Source organism: Pteropus vampyrus, unplaced genomic scaffold (assembly GCF_000151845.1).
Source record: "Pteropus vampyrus isolate Shadow unplaced genomic scaffold, Pvam_2.0 Scaffold33, whole genome shotgun sequence".
Classification (NCBI taxonomy): Eukaryota; Metazoa; Chordata; class Mammalia; order Chiroptera; family Pteropodidae; genus Pteropus; species Pteropus vampyrus.
In genome coordinates, this window is record NW_011888814.1 from 6,231,854 (window position 1) to 6,243,508 (window position 11,655).

Sequence of the window (11,655 nt, forward strand, 5' to 3'; positions counted from 1 at the left end):
ATATATATGTATATATGTATGTATATATAGTCTTAAAGTTTATTTTTAATGTCCAACTCTTTTTAGGTTTTACATTACTCTTAAAAAAATACTCAACTATTTCTTAAATTCTTATTTGAAATTTACCTTTTAAAACTCTTCTTTCATTCATTAAATATGCTTAAATCGGAACCATCTATTGCGATTTATTATGATCTATTACTTTTTTAAGTTAATTCCATCAAAAAGAGCCAATGCGAATTCATTTCCTGTCCTACCACGCTCTAATTGACATGAACAGACCAATGGTTACTGTTAGCATGGTGCAATTTTCTCAGTACCAAGTCAGGGGTGATTGGTGGGCAAACAGGAGAGGTGATTGGTGGCAACAGGAGAGGTCTTCTTTACAGTAAGCCTGTATTTAAAAGGTGGAAGCCCCTTGAACAGTGAAAGAAGAAATTCTGAGTGCCCAGAGTTGGGGCACTTTGAATGCAGACAGACCATTCCCTTCCATTTGAGAAAAACAGTTGATCTCAGGAAGCTAGTTTGAAGATAGTATGCATTAGACAATAGATAGGGTGGGAAACATCAAAATCTTTTTAGACATACTAAAGAATTTCCAAAGCTCAGTCTAATTTATTGGCCATCTCAGAGAGCACTTGTGATATCTTGTTTCATGCATAAAGTGGGCCCTTTTCAGCTGGATTCTTGAGTCACTACCGCTGTGCCAAGTCCCAAGCAATGGTGCATGGAAGCTGCCCACTTCCTTTACTGTGTTTCCTTTTCCAAGTGCCCTTCAAATATAGCCTTTAGTTGTCTTTGGAAGAAATAGGGGAAAAGTGTTAATCTATGTTACTAAGCTTTCACCTTTCTAAAAAGAACTTAAAGAACTATATTACATAGCACATCCTGTTTTCTGAATTAAACCTACCAAAAAACTGGCTTATTTCTCTCCTTTACACATTCAGAAATTAAAAATAAATTTAAAAAGTAAAAATAAATAACCTCTGTTTTCCTTTCCATTAGAGTAGTCTGCCAAATACGCAGATGCCAAGAGTCCATCCTAGACCTTCTAAATCAGAAATTCAGGTATTTTTTAGAATAATTTGTATTTTAAAAAACTGTATAGGTAATAACTGATAGGTTTATTAATCACTGATAAAAATTAACAATGTCATTTAATTTCCTGCCCCATGGGTGGCAATGGTTTTTCTCTACTCAAAGTATCTCAAAGCCTCGAAGTCCAGAGGACTTCCTTCCTCCATTAATAATGATCTCAAATATCAGCTGCAAGATTCATTTGATGTTTATGATTAAAATCTTAAAAATATTTTAAAAATCTCTTTGAAATTTTCAGAGTGTTATTTGTATTGTTCCTGCTCCAACTATAGTTAAAATGTAAGGTTAGGTTGAATATTATATAGAAATCAATGTGAGGGGAGAGTGAAATGCAAGGAAATATGTGTGGATAACTAAGAAAAACAGAGAGAGAAGTGCATACATGTAGGTATACAGAGAGACATTGTTCATAATTAGGAAAGATTATTAAAGTCACTAATGAAAAAGTTGTTTTCCAGGAGAGAGATTGCTTGACATAGAAGAAAATGTGTTAATTAAACTCAGTCAGAGTTAACAGTACACTATCAAATCTCAAAATAGCCTTTAAAGTCATGAGATTGGAATAATTTTAAAAAGTAGAAAGAAATTATAATGATTTTTTGATTTGCAAAACCAAAGAGGAGAAAGATCTTAAGAATTTCTTATTTAGTTTTTTTCAAAAACTATAATTGTAAACTACTTTAAAAGATGCAGCAGAAATGGAAGATCTTCAGTTAATATATCATCATAGAAGTGCTATTTCAATTGTTATACCTTGGTATTTAGAGAGGTATAACAATTTTAAAATGATAACATTTAAAAAATGTTCAATGCAATAAAAATAATTAATTAAATTTTCATTTCAAGACATCTTAGCAAATAATTAAGCATACATAAAATAAAAACTGATAGTCTTAAAAATGCACATGGCTGCCTCGTGTATTATTTAGCCAGTCTTCTTCAGCTGCCTGTCAGAGGCACTGTGGGAGTCAATAAAAGGCACTATAATTTTCTGTAGTTCTTCGATATCTCCTCTCATCTTTCCTGCTCTGCTTCTTGTTGACTTATGTGCTCTTAGTTTTGGAGCCACTCTTTCTGTTTCATAATTTGGTTCCTCTTCTCTTTCATATTTATTGGATCTTTTCCTGAGATTTAGAGTTACTCTTTTTAGCTTCTATCCCATATGCAACTACTTGTTTTATGTACTTTAAGATTAGAGAAATCAATGTACCATAAGACCTGATTCTACTCCCTGTAGGCAAGAGAAGCAGTTTAAATGATAAAATTTAGGCATTTTTGGGCAATTCATAGAACACGCAATATTGAGATTTACTGTCATCACAGAACTACATAGTTTAGATGAATCCTCTGCACTTGGATGTTAAATAAGACGTTACAGTTTGTCTCAGAGTCCTGACTGAAGTCAATTGAAAAAAAAGCTAGGCATAAAATTTTCCAAAGTTCAAATAGGAGATAATAAACTATTTTTATTAGAGTCCTCAAAACAATTCAGTGGCATATATTCAATCATGAATATTTAGCTTATGTCTTTGAAAAGACAGGAGATTGATCAGAGAGTGAATGAGGATTTTTTTTGAAGAGAATTAACAGAATAATTTATGTATCATCATACCTCTGTGGGGAAGGCAGCTGAGGTCCTTTAAGGGGGAAACCCCCCTTGAAGAGTGAAATTTTTTTGTTTTGTTTTGTTTTGTTTTGTTTTTTACCAGGAGTACAGAATAACATCTTAATCCCTGAAGGGATTATTGACGACATATAAAATAGCTTAATCCCACTTGCATTGCTATGAAAGTGTAATGGGTTAAAAAGTTCTTGACATAAGTTTTCCTAGTTCTCCTGAACTTAGAGGGCATAAAGACCCCATCTTTGATCCTTACCTGGAAAAGTTAAAAAGAAAAAATAGTGAGAGTCTGGCTAAAGCAGTTTATAATAGCAGAGAAAGGTTAGACATGCAGGGGAGCATTCTAGACTTCCAGAACTGGGGAGAAGAGGTGAGTCAAGGTAGTGAAGGTAGAGCCACTTCCAAATACCTGTTCTAGAGAGAGCCACCCATTGGAGTGGAGAGACCCCAGCAGTAGAAGGCATTGTATGGTGAACTGTAGGAACCAGAAGAGCCAACTGAGACCTCTCTGCCTCCTCACCTCATCTCCCTTCATCTGTCCAAGTGTGGAGGAATTTGTAACAGCATAATGAGCATAATGAGGAGTAAAGTACAAAACAAGATGAAAAAGACAAAGAACAGACTGCAGCCAGTTTCTCCAATGCATATTTCTCTGACTGGTCTGAGCTGACCAGGGGGAAGAAGGAGAAACTTTACATTGGAAATGAGTTTGAAGTATAAATTTAGGTCACTAGGCTTATTAGTATATGATAAACGAACTTGTTCTAATGCTTGTTTCTGCCTAGAAAACTATAGGATTTTCCTTAGACATCATCCAAGTGTGGAAAAGGGATATTTTACAATGTAGTCTTACAGGTAGAAATGAGAAAGAATGAAGTGGTATCCTGCATTTGGCTGAAGGAGTTTCATCTCTCTGATAATCTGTTCACACTTGATCTGTTTGATTCAGGGACTTTTAGTAACCTCAAAAAAATCTCATGGGTAGATCGAAATTCTAGTATAAAAAAGTTAAATCAGTTGAAAAAAGTCCACGAATTGATGGAAATTGTTCAAAACTTTTAAAAATATAGGACTTTAAAAATATTGTTTAACTCCTAATAGACACTAGTATTTCTCAAAGTGTGATGTGGGATATACTTGGATCAGAATCATAGGGGTCAGGGGAATGAAAGTACCTGTTAAAGATGTAGTTACTTGTGTCACAATCCAGACCTATTGAATCAGAATCTCTGTGTGTTGAGCCTAGAAATTTCACATAGTCCTTATATGGTTCTTGTCCAAAAATATTGAGACTCTCTGACAAAAAAATAAGGGAAAACGGTAACATAAAGGGGGAAAAAATAAATTTGAGAAAATAAAAGACAAATACTGTTTTGCTGAATTATCTTTAAGCAAATATTTCTTTTTAATACTTTTATTTATATACCGCAGACAACATTGTCATAATAATTTACACACTAGAAGGTACAAAAAGGCCATTTTGGGGATATCTGGAATGGCTCCCTTTTCACTGCCTGCTTTCAAATTGAAGTTTTAGTTCCATTGAATCGCTAAAACAGAAGTAATTTGCTATCTTTATTTCATTGCTATTAATAATTTAATTATCAACTAAATGGGTTGAAATTTAGATTGGCTATTTTAGAGACCACAAGATGTGGAATATTTCACAGTTCAGCAATTTTGGCTTTACACAGTTGATTATATGTCCTGTTATATTTTAAATTACATACTCTAAAATATTTTATAGTTTTTTCTCGAGTTGAATTTTATCCCCTCTTCCCCAAAGATGCACTGAAATCCTAACCCCTAGGATCTCAGAATGTAACTTTATTTGGAAATAAGGTTGTTAAAAATATAATTAGTTAAGATTATTTTGAGGGTAGATCTTTAATTTAGTATGACTCCTGTTTTTATAAAAAAAGGAGAGGTGAAACAGGCACAAAGACATGAAGAGACAATATGGCTCTGTGATGATGAAGGTAGAGATTAGAATAGTTCATCTATGAGCCAAGGAATACCAAGGCTTACCAGCCAAAATCAGAAGCTAGCAGAAGAAAGATTCTTTCCTACAGGTTCCAGAGAAAGTATGGCCCTCCCATATTTTCTTAATCTTGAACTTCTAGCCTGAAGAACTTTAAGACAATAAATTTCTCTTGTTTTAAGCCACGTACTTTGTGATACTTGTTATGGCAGCACTAGAACATGAATATGTTTTGTGTAAGTACGAATAGTAATAAATGAAACAAGTAGAATATTTTGGTGTAACGGAAATTTACAAATTTATTTTCATAGAATAAAAATGTTTATTGTAGAATATCGAGACAATACATAGCAGACCTCTACATATTTGACAATTTGTATAAGGTTATTAAATATAACTTTATACTTTTGTAAGAAAGCTCAATTTGGCCATATTAGGGAAAATACAATTTTTGTAACATTTAAGAGAATATTTTTAGATGCATTGATGAAGGTAATAGAGAGAAGATATCTTAGAGATCGAAATGACTTATGAAATAGAAATGTGTCTGATATTTGAACTTGTGTTTCTCTAAGTTACATATCTTCTTGGGGAGGAACTTACCTATCTTCACTAGAGTTCCTTTAAAATAATTGTAAAAAAGTACAAAATGATATGCATCTATGAGAATCCTAAGAAAGGGCACATTTGGTGTTCACCAGGGCACCATAGTTTAATGAAATAACTAAAAGGATGAAGGAATATGCAACAAAGTTGAATAGAGGAAAAATCTTCATATCTTAAAATGCAGCTTAGTATATGTTGAATAAGATTTATGAAACAGAACAATCTCTATTATATGTGACCACAAACATGGTAAAATTAGTGATTCAAGGGGAAAAAAGATTATAAGATCTAGAGAGGAAAAGAAGATTCATGGGAACAGATGTTAAAAACTATCACATTTTAACTTCTGAGACAAAAATGGTATTAAAACTTGAATACTATATCCCAATAAAGCTTTAAATTATATGTTAAGAAAGTTCAAGATAAATTTAAACATAGGAGATCTTAATTTATTTCCTGATCATGTATCCTGATATAACTGCTCTTTCCATTTATAAAATTACTCCAGCAAAAGAAATAAACAAAATCACAAGAAAGAGAAAGATAGGGATTTCAAGGAAGAGTAGAATTATCCTAAAGTGCAATAATAAGAAACCATAGAGTGAAGCCGTCGATTTGACGCAAAAAAGCAAACTATCAAAATTAGAACAGCAATCACTAGTCTTCTAAAGCAAGTAAATTTACAAACATACAAAAGAGAATTCCAGTCAAGAAATATTTAGTTAAGGACTTAGAAAGGTTTGATGATTTAATTAAAAATACTTTAAAATAATTATCACAAATCTAAATAAAATATCAGTAAAAACTAAAAAGTCACAACTCAAAAAATTGGCCTGATTTCGAAAATTTCATAGATCATAACAATAAAGTTAACTGATTTTAACATTTGAAGTGTTCTCTCTTAAACATTACAATTTTAAGATCATTTTGATTGGTATAGTTCATTTTAAGTGTTCTCTCTTAAACATTACAATTTTAAGATCATTGTGATTGATATAGTTCAAAACATCATTTCATATTTTTCAAGAAATAATAATTAAATGCTCATCATTATTTATCAATTTAAAAGGCATATAAGAGTTACCAAGGCAATGAGAATATTATGGGCCATCATCCTATCAAGAAAAGACAAACTCTGTCATCAGCCAAACATTGTAAGCTGTTTTCCTACAAAACTATTTACAAATTCACTAGCCACATATAGCACATGGCTGAGAAGCTGAGAAAAAAATTACAGAGAGCAAAAGTTAAGAAACCTTTTGGAAATCGCCTGGAACTGGGGAGAAAACAGGTTAGCGTTCTGAGATGGCAGAGTGGCCATGACTTGATGAATCAGGATCTCTAAGATAAATGAAGCCGATAACACTGTACTACTTCTTGCCCCCTCCACCCAGTGTTGGTGGTGGTATATTAAAAAAAAAGAAAGAATGAAAGCACACAAAATGAGTCAGTTTGGGGTCAGTGGTAAAGGGGGTATGTGTTGCGAATAAATGTTTTAATAACAGTTGGCTGTAATCACTTCTTGCCATGTCTGGCACTGAAAATAAGGAAAAAAAAAAAACTACTACTGAATAAAAGTGACAAAGAATGGAAAAATAAAAAATAAAAAAGCCTCCCTGTGAGGCATTTGCACATGTATAAATGCTTTAGGATGAAAGGCTAAACGCCATGCAGAAAACTTCACCTGAGCATAGTTTTGTTCGGTTTCATGTTTCGAGAGAGAAAAATATTTTGAGTTTGGGACCTCCCAAGGATGTAGAACTCTTGTCAATGTTCCAGACCTTCCTCTGGTACATCTGAAGGGACACAGCCTGGGATTAAGAGCGAATCAGGAAAAGGCCTGAAAACATAGCTTTGATTCAACTTCTGATTGAGTTTAAGGTAATCTGCATCAAAATTTACTGACAGCCATAAACTGAAATTATTTCTCAATGTAGATAAGATAAGAGATTTTAATTTTTCAAACAAAATATTTGGTATTTAGTGAAAAATCATCATGCATACAAAGAAACAGAATCAACAGAAACCAAAAGTAGAGATATCTATAGGTTATCCACATGAAGTTTATAAAAATACAGACTTAAGAAAAAAACCTGTAATTATTTACCAAGATAGAAGATTCCAGAGAATGAGAATTCCAGAGAATTGGAATCTATTGAAGTAGTGTAATGGCAAATCTAGAGGTGAACAATAAAATAGTTGTAATTAAGAGCATAATAGATGAGTTTAACCCTAGAAAGTACAGAGCTGAGGAGATGAATAGTAAATTGGAAAATGGATCAGTAGAAAATACCTTACTTGGGGCATAGAGAGCCAAACAAATGAAAAATACAGAAAGGAGAACAACAGACTTAGATGATAGTTGAAAAACTTTAACTTACATAGAATTGGAGTTCTAAAAGCTGTAGAGAGAATGGGATATTCAGCCAGATTCAAGAAAAACTAAGAACTCCAATATAGCCAAAAAAAAAGAAAGAAAGAAAGAAAGAAAAGAAAAAAGAAACGAAAAATAAAACCTAAGTACTTTATAGTTAGGATGAGTATACGTCATAGTTTATCATAGTTTGTGATACATTTATGTTTGTTTTTCTTGCATCATATTTAATGTTGCTCTCTTTTCCTTTTAATAGTTTCCATGTTGGGGAAACAAATTTACAATGAAATGAGTAATAGTCAACATAATGAAAACATTATCTTCTGATTAGAAATACTACAGCTTACTGTTGAGTTCTCAAAAGAAACAAAGAGAGCCAAAAGAAAATGGAATAGCAACTTTGAAGTTCTGAAAGAAAATAATTGCTAACCCTGAAATATAAACCTAGTAAACCTGTGTTTCCAAATGAAGACAAAATAAAGATATTTTTGGATAGTCAAAATCTGAGACGATATGTCATCAAAGCGACTTTTGTGCTGAAGTAGACAGGTGTATTAATGAAAGAGAACAGGAAATCCAGAAAAAGAATTACAAATATGTGGATTTGATTTGACAAAGTTGAAACTGCAGTGCGGTGAAGAAAAAAAAATAATACTAGATGAATCTAGTACTCATCTAAAAAAAGAAATCTTGAATCATAAATTAAAAATAATAGATATTTTAAAGATCTGAAAAAAAGAAAAACTCTAGAAGATAAACTCAGGAGGACGATTTCTAAATCTTATGATAAGCCAAAGATTTCTTACAGAGAATCTGAAGACCATTAACCACAAAAGAAGCACATGATAAAAAAGGCTGCATTAAATACTCTGTTCATTAAAAGACATTAAGACATTTTATGGCAAGTGAAGTATGGACAAAGTGTGCAATACATGCAGATAACAGCTGATGCATATTTTCAATATATTAAGAACCATTATAAACCAATAAGGAAAAGACAGTGAAACAATAAAAATGTGAGCAAAGCTGATGAAGAGGGGCGTCGTACAAAAGGAAATGCAATTGTTCATATGTTTGAAAACATGTTTAGTGTCATATGTAGCAGAAAAATGAAAATTAAAGCTCTATCACTATAGAAATAGTTAATAGAAACAGAATGTTCTTTACAATTTGGAGGTAGATAGTTATCAGAGGAAGAATGAGAATGGATTCTAGGTGCTAATGATATTCTAATTCCTGATCTGGGAGTGGTTCAGTAGGTCTGCTCCTTTTCAGAAGAACTCATAGAATCCAACAACAGCAAAACAATCGAATTAAAAAATTGGGCAGAAGATCTGAACAGACACTCTTCCAAGAAGACATACAAACAACAGACATATGAAAAATATGCTCAACTTCACTAGTTATTAAAGGCAAATCAAAACGACAATGAGATAGCCCTTCACACCTGTTAGAATGGCTATCATCAACAAGACAAGTAATAACAAGTGTTGGAGAGGTTGTAGGGAAAAGGGAACCCTCATACACTAGTGATGGGAATGTAAATTGGTGCAGCCACTGCGGAAAACAGTATGGAGGTTCCTCAAAAAGAAAAATAAGAATAGAGTTACCATATGACCCAGCAATCCCTCTAGCTGAAAATTTTAAAAATATTTATCTGTAAAGATATAGGTATCCCTATGTTCATTGCATCATTACTCATGATGACCAAGACATGGAAACAGCCTAAGGTGTCCTTCAATAGATGATCGGATAAAAAAGATGTGGTACATATGTACAATGGAATATTACTCAGCCATAAGAAAAAATGAAATAGTCATTTGTGACAACATGGATGGATCTTGAGAATATCATGCAAAATAAAACCCATCAGATGGAAAAAGTCAAGAACTATATGGTTTTACTTATATGTAAAACAAAAGAAAGCAAAGAAAGAAATGAACACATAGGACAAACAAAAACTCATAGACACAGACAGCAGTATGGTGGTTACCAGAGGGAAAGAGGGGTGAAAGGTAGAATAGGGTAAAGGGGTCAAATATATGATGATGGAAGGAGACTTGGCTTTGGTGAACACACAGTGCAACATGCAAATAATATATTAGAGATCTTATTAATGCTACCCCAATAAATGTATTACTTAATTTAAAAAGGAAACTTTATAAAGCTGTGCAACAATTTGTACTTTTCTGGTATTATGACATACTTCAAAAAAGTTTTCTTAGAAAAACCAACGGCAAACTAGAAATATATTTTCAATGTATATTGAGGAAAAAGGTCATTAATATCTGCATTAGTATTTTAGATACTGGATGATTTAAACCACAGAATTTATATTCTGGTAATTCTGGAGGCTGGAAGTCCATGATTAAACTTCTGTCCTTGATTTGTAGATAGTCATCTTCTCCCTGTGTCTTCATGTGATTTTAACCTCTGTTCACTTTCATGTCCAAATCTCCGCTTCTTAGAATACCAGTTTAAACCTAATTACTTCTTTAAAGAACCTATCAAACAAAACTCATAGACACAGACAACAACTCAGTGGTTACCAGAAGTAAAGGGGGAAGAGGGGAGGTTGATAAGGGAAAAGGAGGAAAATAGAAGACATATATTTGTATGATATACAGACATTATATACAGGTAGACATTTTTAATAATTATTTTTACCTGAACAATATGGAAACATATAGTCCAAAATCTGTCTTTACCACCAAGTTCCCCAAATTAACCAATGTAGATAATTTAGTGAATATATTTCTAATGATATTTCTAGTCTTTGTATTATAGCAAAATAGCAAAAACTGATCATAGTGATAACTTTTAGCACTTCCTAAGTGCCAGGTACTGTTAAAGTATTTTGCATATATTATTTCCTATGACCTTTCTAAAAAGTCTGTGTGATAAATACTATTCTCAATTTTATAGAGAGATGAATTAAACTACGGAGAAGTTAAATGAGTTTGTCTATATTACACAACTACGAACTGGTTGAACAAGGGTTCAAACTGAAGCATCTGGCACCAGATGGCCCATTCATAAACATCAGTACAGGTGGTTAGGTAATTTATTTATTCAGTAAACAAATGCTGAAGAAGACTATGTATAGAGATAAAATAATTACTCAATAATATTAAAAACAGGAAAATAAGGAAAATGGACAGAACCAAAAGCTACTACTTCGAAATGATAAAATTAATGAACCTCTAGCTAGGCTAAGCAACACACACACACACACACACACACACACACACACACACATGCACGCACACATATGCACACGTGTGCATGTATGTGTGTGTGTGGATGGATGGATAGATAAATAGAACACACAAATAACTAATATCAGAAATGAAAGCAGTATCAACACTACTGATTTTTTGACATTAAAATTAAAATTAAAATGATTAAATGAATAACTCTGCTCAGAAATTTAATAATGTAAATAAAATAGGTGAATTTCTAAATTCATGCAATGAGAGATAATATGAATTAGCCTACATATATTAATAAGAAATCAAATTAATAATTGCTAACCTTCATAAAAAGAAAGTACTAAGCCCAGATGGTATCACTAGCAAATGTTACCAAACATTTGAAGAAGAAATAATAACAAATCTGTACCTTCTCTTTCAGAAGCCAGCATTCCATAACACCAAAATCATAAAAAGACATTTTGAGAAAGGAAAATTAAAACCAATATCTTTAATGAACATAGATGCAAAAATAATCAACACAATATTAACAAATCAAATCCAATAACGTATAAAAATATATACATATATATATACTATGACCCAGGAGGATTTATTACAGTCATGCAAGTCTGGTATCAACACTTGAAAGTCAAATCCATATTATCAACAAGAAAAATCATTTGATCATATCAATAGATACAGGAAAAGTATTTGACAAAATCCAACACCCATTCATGACTAAAGACTGTGAGCATTAGGAGTAGAAGGACTTTCTCAGCTT